General features: G+C 46.0%; 1 protein-coding gene across 8 annotated transcripts in view; it reads left to right on the top strand.

The window, feature by feature from the left end:
* Positions 1–19,700, top strand: part of LOC147108288 (beta-1,3-galactosyl-O-glycosyl-glycoprotein beta-1,6-N-acetylglucosaminyltransferase-like) — an 82,340-nt gene that overhangs the window by 38,520 nt on the left and 24,120 nt on the right. For 4 of the 8 annotated variants that reach the window (XM_086004856.1, XM_086004858.1, XM_086004855.1 and 1 more), the window contains one exon: positions 18,368–18,508. The exons of 3 other annotated variants lie outside the window; for them this stretch is intronic. The gene's annotated coding sequence lies outside the window, so the exon portion shown is untranslated. Of the gene's footprint in view, positions 1–1,067; positions 10,826–18,367; positions 18,509–19,700 lie in introns of those variants that run through there. One more of the 8 variants, XR_015080563.1, reaches the window with a different exon arrangement.

The raw sequence follows: 19,700 nt of genomic DNA, 5'->3' as shown, positions 1-19,700 counted from the left end.
AGTTTAGAAGAATGAGAGGGGACCTCATTGAAACTTATAAAATTCTAACAGGACTAGACAGACTAGATACAGGAAGGATGTTTCCGATGGTCGGGGAGTCCAGAACCAGGGGTCATAGTCTAAAGATAAGGGGTAAGCCATTTAGGACAGAGATGAGGAGGAATTTCTTCACCCAGAGAGTGGTGAACCTGTGGAATTCTCTACCACAAAAGACAGTTGAGGCCAATTCATTAAATATATTCAAGGAGTTAGATATATTTCTTAAGGCTAAAGAGATCAAGCGTTTTGGGGAGAAAGCAGGGACGGGATACTGAATTTGGATGATCAGCCATGATCTCATTAAATGATGGACCAGGCTCGAGGGGCCAAATGGCCTACTCCTGCTCCTATCTTCTGTGTTTCTATGTTACTATCGTGTCACTGCTTCTGATCACTATCCTGTCACTGCTTCTGATCACTATCCTGTCACTGCTTCTGATCACTATCCTGTCACTGCTTCTGATCACTATCCTGTCACTGCTTCTGATCACTATCCTGTCACTGCTTCTGATCACTATCCTGTCACTGCTTCTGATCACTATCGCGTCACTGCTTCTGATCACTATCCTGTCACTGCTTCTGATCACTATCCTGTCACTGCATATAAGAACGTAAGAATTAGGAGCAGGAGTAGGCCATACGTTCCCTCGAGCCTGCTCCGCCATTCCATAAGATCATGGCTGAACTCCACTATCCTGCCTGATCCCCATATCCCTTGATTCCCCATGAATCCAAAAATCTATCTATCTCAGCCTTGAATATACTCAACGACTGAGTATCCACAGCCCTTTGGGGCAGAGAATTTCAAAGATTCACAACCCTCTGAGTGAAGAAATTCCTTCTCATCTCAGTCTTAAAAGGCCAACCCCTTATCCTGAGACTATGCCCCCTAGTTCGAGACTCTCCATCCAGGGGAAACAATCTCTCAGCATCTATCCTCAGAATCTTATATGTTTCAATTAGATCACCTCTCATTCGTCTAAACTCCAGAGAGTATAAGCTCAATCTACTCATTCTCTCCTCCATAGGACAACTCTCTCATCCCAGGAATTAATCTAGTGAACCTGCATTGTACTGCTTGTAAGGCAAGTATATCCTTCCTTAAATAACTCTCTCATGGGAATGGTAGCGTAGTTGTAATGTCACTGGGCTAGTAATCCAGAGGCCTGGACTAATGATCCAGAGACGTGACTTCAAATCCCACCACGGCAGCTGGGGAATTTAAATTCAGTTAATTAAATAAATCTGGAATTAAAAAGTTAGTTTCATGGTCACCATTACTGATACTATCGGATTGTCCTAAAAACCCATCGGGTTCACTAATGTCCTTTAGGGAAGGAAATCTGCCATCCTTACCTGGTCTGGTCTATATGTGACTCCAGACCCACGGCAATGTGGTTGACTCTTAACTGCCCTCTGAAATGGCCTAGCAAGTAACTCAATTGTAACTAACTGTTACAAAACATAATAAGAACGAAACCAGTCGGGAAGGAGTTGCTCTGTGAGTCCTCAACATTGACTCCGGACCCCATGAAGTCTCATGGCTTCAGGTCAAGCATGGGCAAGGAAACCTCCTGCTGATTACCACCTACCATCCTCCCTCAGCTGATGAATCAGTACTCCTCCATGTTGAACACCACTTGGAACAAGCACTGAGAGTAGCAAGGGCACAGAATGTATTCTGGGTGGGGGACTTCAATGTCCATCACCAAAAGTAGCTTGGTAGCACCACTACTGATTGAGCTGGCCGAGTCCTGAAGGACATAACTGCCAGTCTGGGCCTGCGACAGGTGGTGAGAGAACCAACACGAGGGGAAAAACCTACTTGACCTCGTCCTCACCAATCTACCTGTCGCAGATGCATCTGTCCATGACCACCTCACAGTCATTGTGGAGACGAAGACCCATTTTCACACTGAGAACACTGTCCATCGTGTTCTAAGGCATTACCACCGTGCTAAATGGAATAGATTCAGAACAGATCTAGCAGCTCAAAACTGGGTATCCATGAGGCCCTGTGGGCCATCAGCAGCAACAGAAGAATTGTATTCCGCCACAATCTGTAACCTCATGGCCCGGCATATCCCTCACTCTACCATTACCACCAAGCCAGGGGACCAACCCTGGTTCAATGAGGAGTGTAGAAGAGAATGCCAGGAGCAGCACCAGGCGTACCTAAAAATGAGGTGCCAACCTGGGGAAGCTGCAACACAGGACTACATGCATGCTAAACAGCAGAAGCTGCATGCTATAGACAGGGCTAAGCGATCCCACAATCAATGGATCAGATCAAAGCTCTGCAGTTCTGCCACATCCAGTCATGAATGGTAGTGGACCATTAAACAACTAAGTGCAGGAGGAGGCTCCATGAATATCCCCATCTTCAATGATGGTGGAGCCCAGCACGTCAGTGCAAAAGACAAGGCTGAAGCGTTTGCCACCATATTCAGCCAGATGTGCCGAGTGAATGATCCACATCAGCCTACTCCCAAGGTCTCCACCATTACAGAAGCCAGTCGTCAGCCAATTCGATTCACTCCATGTGATATCAAGAAATGGCGGAGCGCACTGGATACAGCAAAGGCTATGAGCCCCGACAACATCACGGCTATCATGCTGAAGACTTGTGCTCCAGAACTAGCTGCCCCTCTAGCCAAGCTATTCTAGTACAGCTACAACACTGGCATCTATCTGAATGTGGAAAACTGCCCAGGCATGTCATGTCCACAAAAACCAGGACAAATCCAATCTGGCCAATTACCGCCCAGTCTACACTCAATCATCAGCAAAGTGATGGAAGGTGTTATCGATAGTCCTATCAAGCGACACTTACTCACCAATAACCTGCTCACTGATGCCCAGTTTGGGTTCCGCCAAGACCACTCTGCTCCTGACCTCATTGCAGCCTTGGTCCAAACATGGACAAAGGAGCTGAATTCCAGAGCTGAGGTGAGAGTGACTGCCCTTGACATCGGGGGGAAAACGCTCCACTGACTGGAGTCATACCTAGCACAAAGGAAGATGGTTGTGGTGGTTGAAGGTCGATCATCACAGCTCCAGGACATCGCTGCAGGAGTTCCTCAGGGCAGTGTCCTAGGCCCAACCATCTTCAGCTGCTTCATCAATGACCTTCCCTTCAACATAAGGTCAGAAAGGGGGATGTTTGATGATGACTACACAGTGTTCAGTGCCATTCACAAATCCTCAGATAATGAAGCAGTCCATGCCCGCATGCAACAAGACCTGGACGATGTTCAGGCTTGGGCTGATAAATGGCAGGTAACATTAGCGCCACACAAATGCCAGGCAATGACTATCTCCAACAAGCGAGAGTCTAACCACCTGCCCTTGACATTCAATGACATCCTGGGGGTCACCATTGACCAGAAACTTAACTGGACCAGCCACATAAATACTGTGGCAACAAGAGCAGGTTAGAGGCTAGGTATTCTGCAGCGAATGTCTCACCTCCTGACTCCTCAAAGCCTTTCCACCATCTACAAGGCACAAATAAAGAGTGTGATAGAATACTCTCCACTTGCCTGGATGAGTGCAGCTCCAACAACACTCAAGAAGCTCGACACCATCCAGGACAAAGCAGCCCGCTTGATTGACACCCCATCCACCATCCCTCCACCACCGGCGTACCGTGGCTGCAGTGTGTACCATCTGCAAGATGCACTGCAGCATCTCATCAAGGCTTCTTCGGCAGCACCTCCCAAACCTGCGACCTCTTCCACCTAGAAGGACAAGGGCAGCAGGCGCATGGGAACACCACCACCTCCAAGTTCCCCTCCAAGTCACACACCATCCTGGCTTAGAAGTATATCGCTGATCCTTCATCGTCGCTGGGTCAAAATCCTGGAACTCCCTCCCCAACAGCACTGTGGGAGTACCTTCACCACATGGACTGCAGCTCACCACCACCTTCTCAAGGGCAACTAGAGATGGGCAATAAATGCTGGCCTTGCCATAAGCGAATAAAAAGAGACCAAAACAGTGCACAGTACTCCAGGTATGGTGTCACCAAGGCCCTGTACAACTGTAGCAAGGCTTCCTTACTCTTATACTCCGACCCCCTTGCAATAAAGGCCAACATGCCATTTGCCTTCCTAATTGCTTGCTGTATCTGTACGCTAACTCTGTTTCTTGTAATAGAACACCTAAATCTCTCTGAACACCAACATTTAATAGTTTCTCGTCATTTAAAAATATTCTGTTTTCCTTTTCTTCCTACCAAAGTGAATAACCTCACATTTCCCAACATTATACTCCATCTGCCACCTTATTGCCCACTCACTTAACCTGTCTATATCCCTTTGCAGGCTCTGTGTCCTCCTCACAGCTTACTTTCCCACCTAGCTTTGTATCGTCAACAAGCTTGGATACATTACACTCGGTCCCTTCATCTAAGTCATTCATATAGATTGTAAATAGCTGAGGCCCAAGCACTAATCCTTGCAACACCCCATTAGTTACTGCCTGCCCACCGGAAAATGATCCGTTTATTCCTACTCACTGTTTTCTGCCCGTTAACCAATCCTCAATCCATGCTAATACATTACCCCCAACCCCATGAGCCCTTGTGTAACAACCTTTAATGTGGTAACTTATCGAATGCCATTTGGAAATCCAAATATACTACATCCTCCGTTTTCCTTTTATCTACCTTGCTAGTTACATCCTCAAAAAACTCAAATAAATTTGTCAAACACGATTTCCATTTCATAAAACCATGTTGACACTACCTAACCATGTTATGACTTTCTAAGTGCCCCGTTACCACTTCCTTAATAATGGATTCCAGCATTTTACCGGTGACTGATGTCAAGCTAACTGGCCTGTCGTTCCCTGTTTTCTCTCTCCCTCCTTTCTTGAATAGCAAGGTTACATTTGCTACTTTCCAATCCACTGGGATCATTCCAGAATCTAGGGAATTTTGGAAGATCACAACCAATGCATCCACTCTCTCTACAGCCACCTCTTTTAGAAACCTAGGGCATGGTCTTCAGGTCCAGGGGATTTGTCGACTTTTAGTCCCTGATCACTATCCTGTCACTGTGTCTGATCACTATCCTGTCACTGTGTCTGATCACTATCCTGTCACTGTGTCTGATCACTATCCTGTCACTGTGTCTGATCACTATCCTGTCACTGTGTCTGATCACTATCCTGTCACTCTGTCTGATCACTATCCTGTCACTGTGTCTGATCACTATCCTGTGACTGTGTCTGATCACTATCCTGTCACTGTCTGATCACTATCCTGTCACTGTTTCTGATCACTATCCTGTCACTGTGTCTGATCACTATCCTGTGACTGCGTCTGATCACTATCCTGTCACTGCGTCTGATCACTATCCTGTGACTGTGTCTGATCACTATCCTGTGACTGTGTCTGATCACTATCCTGTGACTGTGTCTGATCACTATCCTGTGACTGTGTCTGATCACTATCCTGTCACTGCTTCTGATCACTATCCTGTGACTGCATCTGATCACTATCCTGTGACTGTGTCTGATCACTATCCTGTCACTGCTTCTGATCACTATCCTGAGAATGCTTCTGATCACTATCCTGAGAATGCTTCTGATCACTATCCTGTGACTGCTTCTGATCACTATCCTGAGAATGCTTCTGATCACTATCCTGTCACTGCTTCTGATCACTATCCTGTCACTGCTTCTGATCACTATCCTGTCACTGCTTCTGATCACTATCCTGAGAATGCTTCTGATCACTATCCTGTGACTGCTTCTGATCACTATCCTGAGAATGCTTCTGATCACTATCCTGTCACTGCTTCTGATCACTATCCTGTCACGGCTTCTGATCACTATCCTGTCACTGCTTCTGATCACTATCCTGTGACTGCTTCTGATCACTATCCTGAGAATGCTTCTGATCACTATCCTGTCACTGCTTCTGATCACTATCCTGTCACTGCTTCTGATCACTATCCTGTGACTGCTGCTGACAGTGCATGTGTGTGGATGTCGGGTGAGGCCAGGATTTGGCTAGGATGTGATGCCCTCTGCTGTTGAATAGCCTGATGCTGCTCAAAGCCTAGACTCACACATGAAGATTGGCCATTTGGGTGAAGCACCCTGGCTGGAACTCAGCAAGAATCAGCACTTACAGGAGAGGAGGAGAAAAATTGATGTGTGGGCAGGCAGGCGGTGGTGGGGCAAGGCGGTGGTAAACACAGGAGAAGCATCAGTAATTGTAATATTCATAAAATAAAGAGACGAGAGAGAGAGAGATTAGGGACGTGAAAAGGATTGCCAATGCAAAGACAAGTTTATATATGAGAATGCGTTCAAACATTGAAAACAAAAGCGCACAACAATTCCAAATTCTCTCCATTCAGGCAGCTGCTGGACAGCCAGCTGAAGGCCCACTCCTGACTCAGAGCTTGTTCAAATAGGTCATGAATCATTCTTATGCAATGACTCACTTGCCCACTCTGAGATTGTCCTGTAACACTGACGTGTTATTAACAGGCTGCCTGCACGTTGCATGTCAATCCTAAAGGCCTAGCTGGAATGGGCTCAGTGTTCTGCAGGCACTTCAAAATGTTTCACAAAATATTATTAATATGATCACAAGGACTTCAAAGATTAGCAGATTTTTTTTTAAATGCAAAAGATAAATACTTTCTTTTTAACCAAAGTTCTAGATATGTTACAGGAGGAATAACAGAAAATAAATCAAATAATTTCTGTTTTAAACAATAAGCTTCACCCAGTGGCTCACTCTGTAAGTGCAGTGCCTAGTCTGTTACTGAACCGCACTGACCAGGTTCGATTCCTGGTTTAGGCAATGGTCAGCAGCGGCTGCGGTGGAGGGACAACAACTGGCTCCAGTGCCCCTGGGTTAGAAGGGGGAGGGGCCAAAATCAGCTGGGGCTCCCAGTTCTGAGTGCTGTCCAATGTCTCCTGCTTGAAAATACATTCATGTAGACTGTTTCTCCTTCTTCAATTTTTTCCCTAGAGCACACCAACTATTGCTGGGGTACAGTTCCATGGGAAGGCATCACAGACAATCCCAATTCTGTTCTTGCCCCACGGAACTTATCTCTTCCTATCTCGACTCTATCTTTTCTCCCCTTGTCCAGTCTCTTCCCACCTACATCCGCGACTCTTCGGACGCCCTCCGCCACTTTAACAGTTTCCAGTTTCCTGGCCCCAACCGCTTCCTTTTCACCATGGACGTACAATCCCTCTACACCTCCATCCCCCACCAGGATGGCCTGAGGGCGCTCCGCTTCTTCCTTGAACAGAGGCCCGACCAGTCCCCATCCACCACCACCCCCCTCCGCTTGGCTGAAATTGTTCTCACATTGAACAACTTCTCCTTTAACTCCACTCATTTCCTCCAAATCAAAGGTGTTGCTATGGGTACCCGCATGGGTCCTAGCTATGCCTGCCTTTTCGTGGGATATGTGGAATACTCTTTGTTCCAGTTCTACTCAGGTCCCCTCCCTCACCTCTTTTTCCGATACATTGATGACTGTATTGGTGCCGTTTCCTGCTCTCGCCCCGAACTAGACAATTTCATTCACTTTGCCTCCAATTTCCACCCTTCCCTCACCTTCACATGGTCCATCTCTGACTCTTCCCTTCCCTTCCTCGACTTCTCCGTCTCCATCTCTGGGGATAGGTTATCGACCAATATTCACTACAAGCCCACTGACTCCCACAGCTACCTGGACTACACTTCCTCCCACCCCGCCTCCTGTAAGGACTCTCTTCCATTCTCCCAGTTTCTCCGTCTCTGCCGTATCTGCTCCGACGATGCCACCTTCCACACCAGTGCTTCCGACATGTCTTCCTTTTTCCGCAACCGAGGATTCCCCTCTACCGTGGTTGACACGGCCCTCGACCGTGTCCATTCTATCTCCCGCACTTCTGCCCTCACCCCTGGCCCTCCCTCCCGGAACCACGATAGGGTTCCCCTTGCCCTAACCTTTCACCCCACCAGCCTCCACATCCAATGGATCATCCTCCGCCATTTCCGCTACCTCCAAAGTGATCCCACCACCAAACGCATCTTCCCCTCCCCTTTCAGCATTCCATAGGGACTGCTCCCTCCGAGACACCCTAGTCCACTCCTCTATCACCCCCAACAGCCCTTCCCCTTTGCCTGGCACCTTCCTGTGCAAGCGCAGGAGATGCAACACCTGCCCCTATACCTCCCCCCCCCTTCCCACTGTCCAGGGCACCCAAACACCCCTTCCAGGTGAAACAGCGATTTACTTGTACTTCTTGCAATCTAGTATAGTGTATTCGCTGCTCACGATGCGGTCTCCTCTACATTGGGGAGACCAAACGCAGATTGGGTGACCGCTTTGCGGAACACCTCAGTTCAATCCGTAAGGGTGACCCTGAGCTTCCGGTCGCCTGTCATTTTAATTCACTGCTCCATTCCCACTCGGACCTCACCGTCCTTGGCCTCTTGCATTGTTCCACGGAAGCTCAACGTAAACTCGAGGAACAGCACCTCACCTTCCGATTAGGCACTTTGCAGCCTTCCGGACTCAATATCGAGTTCAACAATTTCAGATCATAACCTCGGCCCCTATTACATTTTTACTTATTTTTTTTCCACCCCTTTGTTTTGGATCTTCCCTCCCTCCCCCCCCCTTTCCTTTTTTTCTCTCTCCCACACGGCAGCTGTCTCCCATCCTGCCAGTACACTTCACACCTAATCTTGCCGTCTTTTGTCTCCACTTGTCCTATTACCATCTCGTCTGGTTTTGAATACCTCTTAATGTCTCTTTTACTTCTTTTGTTCTATCGCAGCCCTGCCTTCGATCTATTTTATTTCCTTTCCAGTTTGAAAAAGGGTTAGACCCGAAACGTCACTCTAATTTCTCTCCACGGATGTTGCCTGGCCTGCTGAGTTTTTCCAGCATTTTCTGTTGTTATTCCCAATTCTGTCCTCGCCCAACATCTCTACATTTCAGTGGGGTTAACTGGTTGCAATCAGGCGTGAGAGCATTGGCTGAATTTGGACCACTGGATAGCAATTGGGAGTAAAAGTCTTGGCTGATTTCTGCCCTGCCTAGGCTAGGGGCTCTGAGGCTAATTGAACATGGGGCCTTCCTGAGCTGCATTCCTCCAACCATGGCCTCTTATCCATCTCTCACTTCCTTCCCCCCACCATTGGCAGCTATGCCTTCAGCTGTCTGGGGCCTGAGCTCTGGAATTCCCTCCCTAAACCTCTCTGCCTCTTACTTTACGACCCTCCTTAAAACCTACCTCTTTGACCAAGATTTTAGTCACTGACTTAATGTCTCCTTCTTTGTCTCGGTGTTCATTTTTGTCTGATTACGCTCAGTGAAGCGCCTCAATGTTGTACTGTGTTAAAGGTGCTATATAAATGGAAGACGTTGTTGTGTGGCTCAGTACCACATTGGATGGTCTCACTAACTGAGACACTGGAGGATTTCCATGTGTATTTTTAACAGATCAGTGTGGTTAGTATCCCATGCAAGCTGCTCCCTTGATTACAGTGCCTTGTATTTTCTTTCCATGTCTGCTCGTGACGCAGACACACATGGCTAAGAACACTTGATGCTGCCAGAAACTTGAGCCTAGGATGAGTCATCATAGTGCAGCTGAGACGCCTCTGTCACTGTGGCAACCGGAGCAGCCATAGTCCCATGGGGCCAGCGCTTCCTGCGTCAAGAGGCTGGGTATGTTATAAAGGGCTTTGCACCTCGAGGCAGATGCAGGTTAAGTGTAGTCTGAAGTAAGTGACAAGGAATCATACAATCAAACTGTTCAATTTCATCCAGCACAAGGACATATCTGTTGTCTGGAAAACTACAGGCCCTTTATATTAAGAAGTTCTTTGGCCTAGCTCCTGGAAGTTTCTTCAGGATCTCAGCAAGAAATTGTAAGCCAGTAAAGCCTCCTTTGCATAGGTCGGGTCTGATTGTTGGTATTGCTCATTACAGTAAACACTTCGTCAATCTAGGTTTCCTCAATTCTGCAATAAATATAATTTGAATTATAGGGTAAATTCACTGACCCCACGCTTCCATTGGAGACTCACGCTTGATGGGAGTACAGATGGCACCTCAGTTTAACATCTCATCTGATAGTGCAGCACTCCCTCAGTACTGCACTGAAGTGTCAGCTTAGATTTTGACCTAGATAAGAGATCACTTATTATAAAGTTTGTATCAGTGAGACTATTTAAAACCAAGGAACATTTTAAACAGCCTTCTGTTCACTTGTGGTCCTCAGTAGATGTGCTAGCCTATGTGTCTCTAGGTCTCCATTCCCACCCTCCCAGCTGTGCCATGGTCAGGATTCATTGGAGCAGATTTTGCGGTCGGTAGCGTACCTACGGAGTATGCCGCCGGCATCCAAGTGTAATACGAACTTACCTGATAGAGACCCTCCTTCGTGAACTTGCTCTTTGATGCAGCGTACTCGAGGGCAGCGTAATGGCCCACAGATCCCAGGGGCGCAGCATGTGCAGAAGCGTACCTAGGATCACGTGGGCCTGGTTCTCCAATCAGTGGAAGCCCCGAGTTTCCTCTTGACAGATATGTGGGAACCAGCACCAGGCTTTTACAATTAATTGTTCAAAGGGATATGATAACTGGGACATGGGAATAAAGTTACAGTGTTAAGTTGGACATGATAACTAATACAAGGGGGAATAAGGTGACAGAGGAGAAAGGAGGGTGCAGACTGGCACCTGACCCGCTGAATCCACTCACAGAATAGGCACAGTCAATGACAACAACACCGTACGATGACTTTAAAAGCTTTAATGTCAGGAAATAAGATATTGTGGAGGAGCCACAAGAGACTCAGTGTACTTTAGTATAATCCCCTTAATTGTATTATAGTGCAGCCGGGGCCTGCACCTTTAAACGGATTGTTACCTTTACAGTGTGTGTTTGCCTTTATCCTGCGTGGTGACATCATGACGCCGATCACGTGACCACCAGTGGCGCGAAGAACGTGGGGACGTCATGACGTCAGCTTAGAGAACTTTCCAGCAGTCTTCGACTACCTGGCATCTTGAACGAACGTGTTTTGATTTCCTCCTTGTAACATCCAGCAAACTTCGTTGTTATTAAATTCCAGTCTTTTAATCCATCGAGTTGAGCTGAATTATTTAGTTAGGAACCTCCGTTCCTACAATATAAATATATAGTTAGGTTTAACATTTCGTTCTTTATTTGGAATTTAGTATGGGTTGAATTCAGATTGTCCCACACACAAAAACTGGCGAAATGACAGCACCAAGTTTCAAATCAGGATTTCAATAAAATGTGTAGACAAATCAAACTAACAATTTCACTTTTATGTGAGCTAAATAAGCTAAATGCATGCCGGACGATGCTTTGGATCTTTTGCGGTATCCCCTTACGCTGATGCAAACAGGCCCTGTGCCTGTTTGCATCAGCTGTAAAATTTTCATATGTAATTGGTGGGCAGTTAGCCCAACCCCACACCAGCAATTGGGATTTCCAAGGCGGAGCGGATGATCCATCAAGTCATAACTTGACAAATTGCAAGTTCGGGATTTAGTGCATGCGCAAGCTCATGAGGAAATTCCGAACTTGCGGTCCATTTCAAAGGCGGTATGATGGCATACTCTGAGTACACCGTCATACCCACCGCAAATTCTGGCCCATTTTTTTTTTACTCTCGTTTTCTTGCTGTCCAGAAAAACCAGGGAGGGTGATGTTATCAGGAGGTGGGGTTATCTTATCGCAGCCTGCACGCAGCACGTGAAAGGGCCCCATTAAAATGGAACTAGGGCTGAGTTTATTGAGGCATTGTGGAACTGAGTGTCAGCTTTCAGATTTTTTTTGATGGTTTTCTTACGGAAAGGATTTGAAAATAGTTACATCCCTGTTTTGACAAAGGATCCGAACTCTCAACATCAACTTGTCTGCTTGCTCCGCAGATGCTGCCTGACCTTCTGAGTCTTTCCAGCATCTTCTGGTTTTGTTTTAATTAAAGTGGTTTAAAATTATCCTACAGCCATATGCTGCAGCTGCTGAGACAGAGAGGAGCTTATATGTTACTGAATTAGGTATTGAAGATATGTTGCACAATGAACCCGTTATCGTGTTTTGGACATGCTACGAGCATCCACATCTATTATCAATGGGATGACACTATTCATTTGAGCCTGGCATTGGGTATCTGTCAAGAAGCTCGATGAACAGCATCTCATCTTGGTACATAAATATTGGGTCATATTTTTCTGTAGCAGGGTATCTAATGGTATCTGCTGTTCGTTAGACTTGACCCTGCACCCTCCAGCTCAAAACATTTTTGCCCACTAAGTTGCTGAAAGTGCAAGCCACAAACATCGCAGCGAGGGAAACCGGGCATCTGGGACCCAGGAACATAGGAACAGGAGTAGACCATTAAGTCCCTCGAGCCTGTTCCGCCATTCACTGAGATAATGGCTGATCTGTGACCTAACTCCATATACCTGCCTTTGGCCCATATCCTTTAATACCTTGGTTAACAAAAAGCTATCAATCTCAGATTTAAAATTAACAATTCATGTAGCACTAATTGACGTTTGCGGAAGAGAGTTCCAAACTTCTACCACCCTTTGTGTGTAGAAGTGTTTCCTAATTTCACTCCTAAAAGGCCTGGCTCTAATTTTTAGACTATGCCCCCGAGTCCTAGAATCCCCAACAAGTAGATATAGTTTCTCTCTATCCACCCTATCTGTTCCCCTTAATATCATGAAAACTTCAATCAGATCACCCCTTAACCTTCTAAATTTTAGGGAATACAACCCTAATTTGTATAATCTCTCCTCGTAACTTAACCCTTGAAGTCTTAGAGTCATAAAGGCACAGAAGGAGGCCATTCGGCTCATTGAGTCTGTGCCGGTTCTCTGTAGAGCAATTCAGTCAGTCCCATTCCCCCGCTCTATCCCCGTAGCCCTGCAAGTTTATTTCCCTCAAGTGCCTGTCCAGTCTCCCCTTGAAAACATTGAGTGTGTCCGCTTCCACCACTTCCGTCGGCAGCGAGTTCCAGGTCATCACCACTCGCTGCGTAAAAAAGTTTTTCCTCATGTCCCCCCGTATCTCTTGCCCAAAACCTTAAATCTGTGTCCCCTAGTCCTTGTACCATCAACTAGTGGGAACAGCCTTTCCCCGTCTAGCCTATCCAAACCCATCATAATCTTGTACACCTCGATCAAATCACCCCGCAACCTCCTTTGCTCTAATGAAAACAAATCCAGCTTCTCCAACCTGTCCTTGTAGCTAAGATCCCCCATTCCCAGAACCATTCTGGTAAATCTCCTCTGCACCCTCTCAAGTGCCTTTACATCCTTCCTAAAGTGTGGTGACCAGAACTGGACGCAATACTCGAGTTGTGGCCTAACCAGCTCTTTATAAAGGTTCAGCATAACTTCTCTACTTTTGTACTCAATACCTCTATTTATGAAGCTCAAGATCCCATATGCTTTGCTAACCACTCTCTCAATATGTCCCGCCACCTTCAGGGGCCTATGCACATTAACTCCCAGGTCTCTCTGTCTCTGCATACTCTTTAAAACTGTGCCATTAAGTGTATGTTGCCTCTCCCTGTTCCTTCTGCCAAAATGCATCACCTCACACTTCTCTATTAAATTCCATCTGCCACTTGTCTGCCCATTCTGCTAGCCTTTCTATATCCTGCTGCAGTCGATTGGTATCATCATCACTGTTTGCCACACCCCCAAGTTTAGGGTCATCGGCAAATTTAGAAATTCTACTCTGAATTCCAATATCCAGGTCATTTATATATATCAGAAAAAGCAATGGCCCCAGCACTGACCCTTGGGGAACACCACTGTCTACCATCCTCCAGTCTGAAAAACAGCCATTTACCACAACTCACTGTTTTCTGTCCTTAAGCCAATTCCTTATCCAAGCTGCCACTGACCCACCTATTCCATGAGCCTCAATTTTGTTAACCAACCTTCTATGTGGTACATTGTCAAACGCCTTCCGAGAATCCATGTAGACAACATCCATTGCATTCCCTTCATCAACCATCCCTGTTACTTCATCAAAAAATTCAATTAGATTAGTCAAACATGTGTTGGCTCTCCTTAATTAGCTTAAATCTCTCCAAGTGCCCATTAATTCTTTCCTTGATTATTGTTTCTAAAACGTTACCCACCACTGATGTTAAACTGACTGGCCTGTAGTTACTAGGATTGTCCTTACACCCTTGAACAATGGTGTCACATTTGCCACTTTGCATGCCTCAGGCACCTCCCCCGCATCTAGGGAAGATTGGAAAATTATGGCAAGCCCTTCCGTTATCTCCACCCCCAATTCCCTTAGCAACCTGGGATGCAAGCCATCTGGACCAGGTGACTTATCCACTTTAAGCATCCCCAGCCTTTCTTGTACATCCTGTCTATCAATTTTCACCCCTTCCATTGCTTCTACCTTTTCCACTTCTACTGATATTTTGTCAGCATCCACCTCCTTAGTAAACACTGGGTATCATTCTGGTAAACCTACGCTGCACTCTCTCCATGGCTAATATATTCTTCCTACGGTGTGATGCCCGGATCTGCTCAGAGTACTCCAGGTGTGGTCTAACCAGGGTTTTGTATAGCTGCAGCATAACTTCTACCCCCTTGTATTCTAGTCCTCTAGATATAAACACCAGCATTCCATTAGCCTTTTTGATTATTTTCTGTACCTGTTCATGACATTTTAATGATCTATGTACCTGGAACCTCAAGTCTCTTTGGACCTCCACTGTTTTCACCATTTAGAAAGAACCCTATTCTATCCTTTTTGGTCCAAGTGGATGGCCTCACATTTGCCTACACTGAAATCTATTTGCCAGTTTTGCCCATTCAGTTAATCTATCAATATCCCTTTGTAATTTTATGCTTTCATCTACAATGCCGCCTATCTTTGTGTCAACGGCAAATTTGGATATATGACTTTCTATGCCATCATATTCAAGAAGGGTAGTAGGGATAAACCAGGGAATTACAGGCCAGTGAGCCTAACATCAGTGGTAGGGAAACTATTGGAAAAAATTCTGAGGGACAGAATTAGTCTCCACTTGGAGAGGCAAGGATTAATCAAGGATAGTCAGCATAGCTTTGTCAGGGGGAGATCATGACTAACCAATTTGATTGAATTTTTCGAGGGGGTGACTAGGTGTGTGGATGAAGGTAGTACAGTTGATGTAGTCTACATGGACTTCAGAAAGGCTTTTGACAAAGTCCCGCATGGGAGACTGGTCAAGAAGGTAAGAGCCCATGGGATCCAGGGCAATTTGGCACATTGGATCCAAAATTGGCTTAGTGGCAGGAGGCAGAGGGTGATGGTGGAAGGTTGTTTTTGTGACTGGAAGCCTGTGTCCAGTGGTGTACCGCAGGGATCGGTGCTGGGTCCCTTGCTGTTTGTAGTGTACATTAATGATTTAGATATGAATGTAGGAGGTATGATCAGTAAGTTCGCAGATGACACAAAAATTGGTGGAGTGGTAAATAATGAGGAGGGAAGCCTCAGGCTACAGGGCGATATAGATGGGTTGGTCAGATGGGCAGAACATTGGCAAATGGAATTTAACCCTGAAAAGTGTGAGTTGATGCATTTTGGGAGGACTAACAAGGCAAGGGAATACACAATGAATGGTAGGACCCTCGGAAAGACAGAGGATCAAAGGGACCTTGGTGTGCATGTACATAGATCCCTGAAGGCAGCAGGACAGGTAGATAATGTGGTTAAAAAGGCATATGGGATACTTGCCTTCATCAGCCGAGGCATAGAATATAAGAACAGGGAGGTTATGATGGAGCTGTACAAAACGCTAGTTAGGCCACAGCTGGAATACTGTGTGCAGTTCTGGTCGCCACAGTATAAGAAGGATGTGATTGCATTGGAGAGGGTGCAGAGGAGATTCACCAGGATGTTACCTGGGCTGGAGCGCTTTAGCTATGAGGAGACTGGACAGGCTGGGGACAGGCTGGGGTTGTTTTCCTTAGAGCAGAGAAGGCTGAGGTGTACAAAATTATGAGGGGCATAGATAGGATAGATAGAAAGGAACTTTTCTCCTTAGTAGAGGGGTCAATAACCAGGGGGCATAGTTTCAAGGTAAGGGGCAGGAGATTTAGAGGGGATTTAAGGAAAAACTTTTTCACCCAGAGGGTGGTTGGAATCTGGAACTCACTGCCTGAAAGGGTGGTAGAGGCAGGAACCCTCACAACATTTAAGAAGCATTTAGATGAGCACTTGAAACGCCATAGCATACAAGGCTACGGACCAAGTGCTGGAAAATGGGATTAGGATAGGGCTTGATGGCCGGCGCGGACACGATGGGCCGAAGGGCCTCTTTCTGTGCCGTATAACTCTGTGACTCTATCTAAGTTGTTAATATATATTGTGAATAGTTGAGGCCCCAACACAGATCCCTGCGCCACTAGTCACATCCTGTCGATTAGAATACCTACCCATTATCCCTACTCTCTGTCTCCTGCCGCTCAGCCAATTTCCTAACCAGGTCAATAATTTGCCATGGGCTTTTATCTTAGTTAACAGTCTCTTATGTGGGACTTTATCAAATGCCTTCTGGAAGTCCATATAAATAACATCCATAGACATTCCCCTGTCCACTACTTTAGTCATTTCCTCAAAAAATTCAATCAAGTTTGTCAGGCATGATCTACCTTTCACAAATCCATGCTGGCTCTCTCTGATCAACTGAAAATTTTCGAGGTGTTCAGTCACCCTATTCTTAATTATAGACTCTAGCAATTTCCCGACAACAGATGTTAAGCTAACTGGTCTATAATTCCCTGGTTTCCCTCTCTCGCCATTCTTAAACAGCGGAGTGACATGCACAATTTTCCAATCTAAAGGAACGGTTCCTGCATCAAGAGAACTTTGGAAGATTATAGTTAGGGCATCTGTAATCTGCTCACCTACTTCCTTTAAAACCCTGGGATGGAAACCATCTGGTCCTCGGGATTTGTCACTCTTTAGTGCCATTATTTTCTTCACCTGAGTGAACAGGGCAACCAACTGTGTATCTCCTTAACCAATCAGATTGAAGGAATGAGAAATAAATAACGATAGGATTGTGAAGGAAGTGTAAATTAGAGTGGGTGAATTCAAGGTCAAATCAGGTACAGAAAGAGAAATAGAGAGAGGGAAAGAAAGATTAGATTAAGAGAGAGAGAGAGAAAGAGACAGAAATGAAAAGTAAAAAAAAAAGTAAGAATTTTAAATTTGACATTTTTAAAATCTCCAACATCGGCCCAGATTTTGCTGTCAAAATAATGTGAGGCTAATGGCACTCTACATTATTTATGCGCAAAAGGTACAGTAACTTCAGGCAAGGAGCAGATGCGCAGTTAAATGGCGATATCCAAAAGTTGCTGTCCAAGTTCCGCCGCTCCACCATTAACTTTGCGAAAACAGCATCTCAATGTCTGGCTTCCCAGTGAAATGCATTGAATGTCGTCAAGTTGCTGTACTTGTGCGGTCAATACGAACTAAACTTGTCACAGAAAATTAAGTCTTGTCCATTTCAAGCATAAGTACCTTTTTAACGACATGATAATTACTAATTACTGCCAATCAACTCTCTGCCACTGAAAATTTACTATTACAAATGTGGAGTCTATTACAAGCAACTCTGACAGAAACTTTTGGAAATTGGTGTTTAACCGCGCATCTGCCTCTCGCCTGAAGTTGCTGTACCATTTACGCATAAACAACGACGAGCACCATTAGCCTCACCGTTACTTTGACAACAAAATCTGGCCCATTGACTTTAACAACTTTGGTCCTTAGCTCCCATTTTCTCTCTGATAATAGGTGTTGATAATGTAGGATGGGTATATCAGTGCTTACGGGGATTGGGGAGGGAGTGGTTGATGCTTGGAGTGGGGATACCCCATCGTTACACTGGCAGCGGGGTGGTCTGCACCCCTGGTGTCAACCTGCCTTTTTCTTCCACCAGACTTCTGAGCCATGGGAGCCTGCTCCACTTTGCCAGTTTTTCATGCTTCCAGTTCCACTTAGCTATCCTGCTGTAACTATTCTCACTTTTTCTGAGTCTTGTATGTGTCTTCTATTTCTCTCATCATGCCCCCTTTTGTCTTACGGTATTATCACTTCTCTCATTTAACCATCTCCTGTTCTCCATCTAATCCCTTTACATGGCATTCTTCTTTTCTTGTTTATGTGGTCTTCCCCTGTCCCTTGCTTTGTTCCTTCATATAAACTGTTGACCTGTCATATCTTCCAGTTCTGACGAAGGGCTATACCTGAAAAGTTAACTTTTTTTCCTTTATCCACAGATGCTGCCTGACTTGCTGGATGCATCCAGCATTCTCAACCAAGAAGCTGCTCTTGAGAGGAGGGGGATACCAGGTTTTATTGACAGACCTACTGCAAATCAGTGAATGGGAAATAAGTTAGATTGACAGGCCCAGTTTGAGGTGGGTGCTTTCACAACCATTGGTGCTTGCTGGGGCAAGAAGTGAGTGAATTTCCAGTGGGACAGAACCCCCTCCCCCCCCCCCCCCATTTTCAGTGACTGGCTGCCCAATTTATGCCACAACAGGTGTCTGGCAACAGAAAATTCAGGCCTCAGTGTGAAGACTGGCACATTAAGAATGACTGGCTCCTGTGGAACTTGTACCCCAGGAAGCGACACTCCCTTCAGGAAAGGCAGAGAGAAAACTGGCATAAGTGGGAAGGAGAGAAGGAAAGTATGCAGGACACTGGCAGCTTCAGTGAATTGGGCTGAAGGTTGCCAGAGTCAACAGACGAGGATAAGTGAACTGATATGTGTATAAAAGGACTCCAGCTTTATTTAGAAACAAAGGGGAAAGCAACTATGTGAAAAATCTGTTAGCACATAAACACAGCACTTGTTTATAGACATCTCTCACAGGGAGCAGTGTCTGATTAAAACGATGCCGTTTAGACTGGTCTGCCTGTTCCGTATTGGGTTCCTCTGAGGGTGCCGTGATCAAGAGACATGGAAACCTCTTCTCCAACTTCCCCGCTCCCCGCCCCCCCCCCCCCGAAGGTCAGAGCACAGGCCGTCTTCAGGTATCTCACCCGAGTGACTGTGACAATGAGGGGCCGATTTTCCTGGTGTGTTGCACCTGTGCAACCTTGGCAAGCAGGAGTGGAAAATTGGACGTGTATCATTCAGCCTGCTATCCAAAGCCACTTCTGGGATTTTATGCTGGAAGTAATATAGGGTGTAAATGTCAGGATAATATCATACTATATACTTCCCATTATTAGAGCCTTCGCATTACTATGAGCTGCAGTGGAAGCTTTAAAAATTTAAATGGTCACGTTTCCTAGTGTGTTTAATAAAAGAGTAAGCGATTCCATTAGACCCTTCCTCAGGAAATGGGCCAAGATCAGGGACGCAGGCAAGGGACAGGCTAATGTTGTGCCCCGCCATAGTGGCAACTGAATGTCAGCCGACTATTGAGGAAGACACTTCACAGCCGAGTCTGATCCTGTCCTCACTTGGCATGCCCACATGGACACTTTTCAGCAGAAGTCACTGGAGTGTGACCAGGAGCAGGGACCCGGGCAGATTTTTTCCTCTCCCTGGTCCATGGGTGCTGAGACCAATTGTAGCACCCTCACCCTTCGCCCAGCACA

Source organism: Somniosus microcephalus, chromosome 13, assembly GCF_052327205.1.
Source record: "Somniosus microcephalus isolate GS21.2 chromosome 13, FLI_Smic_1.0, whole genome shotgun sequence".
Lineage (NCBI taxonomy): Eukaryota > Metazoa > Chordata > Chondrichthyes > Squaliformes > Somniosidae > Somniosus > Somniosus microcephalus.
This window is presented reverse-complemented; position numbering and strand designations above follow the sequence as displayed.